This window comes from Seriola lalandi, unplaced genomic scaffold (genome assembly GCF_002814215.2).
Source record: "Seriola lalandi dorsalis isolate HSWRI2012SDOR001 ecotype SW California unplaced genomic scaffold, Sedor1 jcf7180002052031, whole genome shotgun sequence".
NCBI classification, from domain to species: Eukaryota; Metazoa; Chordata; class Actinopteri; order Carangiformes; family Carangidae; genus Seriola; species Seriola lalandi.
The window spans coordinates 7604-8966 of record NW_019522584.1 but is presented as its reverse complement, the minus strand read 5'-3'; the positions used below and the strand labels follow the sequence as shown (position 1 = coordinate 8966).

Below are 1363 nucleotides of genomic sequence, written 5' to 3'. Positions count from 1 at the left end.
AACCCACAGACCGAAGTACCTTCAAAAAAAGGTAATTTAAAAAGTGAATTAAAATAAATGTAAGGGGAACTGGGGACAATGTTTTATTATTCACACAGGAAAGATCATCTCTGTCCTTTAAACGCACAGTATGTAACTTCAGCCTCTAGGTGTCTCTCAATTCAAATAATGACAAAAGATGTTGTTGGATGACATCATGAAATAGTGTGGGCTCATGGGAGTTGTTGTCTCCATCACCGCCATCTTCTCCTAGCTTTGATTCCTTCAGTGTCCATCGTTCTGGAAATCAAATAGACCTGGTCATTAGAACTGTAAAAAACAATTAATGAAACAGTTTCACATTTAAAGGCAGTGTTTCACTGACGCTGTACGACGGACAGATTACAGAAAAAAATGCCCAAAAAATAACTTGAAATAAAAAATTGTGATTCACTGATGCTTTTCAGTGGACACATGACGTGTCGGAGAAGCTGATAATTGAAACGGCTTACCTTTGTCTCTTAAATAACTTATAACACAGACGTTCAACAGGTGTTTACTAGCATCTGAATTATCCGCAGAAGTTTCCTCTTCGCCATAACAAATGGATCAGGGGATTAAAACTGGCAAACGAAAGCTGTTTATCATTTTTTCTTTAATGTGATTTACCGACTCATTTCAATGTACACATCAGCGGACGTCTAACGCAGCTGGGAACTGAGCTGTCAAACATTTACTCAGCTTTTCTTTCTGATAACATAAGATCCAGACGTCCAATGACTTAAATCCTTCATGTGGTTAAAATATATAGTTGAAAACAACCAACGTGTAAAAAGTGTATGTGGCATACAGCTAGATAAAAGTCAATTTTGAGTTTCTGGCAGGCAACCACAGCGCCGACCCATGCATATAGGGGATGTGCTATCAATGACAGGCGACCAAATGACACAGCTTTACCATAGTAAAATCATGTATTTGTCTTGGTTTGAGAATTGCTGGAAATATTGGGGATAATTTAAGATCACAACTCAAAAAATATATAACACAGGTATAGTCACCTTGAGACATTTTAATGTGGAAAAGTTATATATTATAACTTTAAATGGTCAGTTCACCCAAGTAAAGGTACTGGACCCTTGGAAAGTACAACCCCCTGACCAGGAACCTTTTTGGGGGTTGATCAATTACCCCGGAACTAAATTTAGACCTTGGTTCCTGTGGTCGAAACGCGCACAGTTCCTCAAAAGGTTCCTGGTTCCTGGGGAAAGTCCATATGTTTGAAACACAGCTAATATGAATTGTCCATAATGCGTGTGTTTCATTGTTCCCTGCAGATGTTCAGTATCTGTTCCTGATTAAAGAAGAGGTTCCCCTTGAGTTGAGC

The 1363-nt window shown here is 38.6% G+C and overlaps 1 protein-coding gene across 1 annotated transcript in view; it reads left to right on the top strand.

Moving 5' to 3' along the window:
- LOC147819593 (uncharacterized) overlaps positions 1-1363 on the top strand; it is a gene marked incomplete at its 3' end in the record, with an annotated part of 10040 nt that overhangs the window by 1079 nt on the left and 7598 nt on the right. The gene's annotated exons all lie outside the window — the stretch shown is intronic.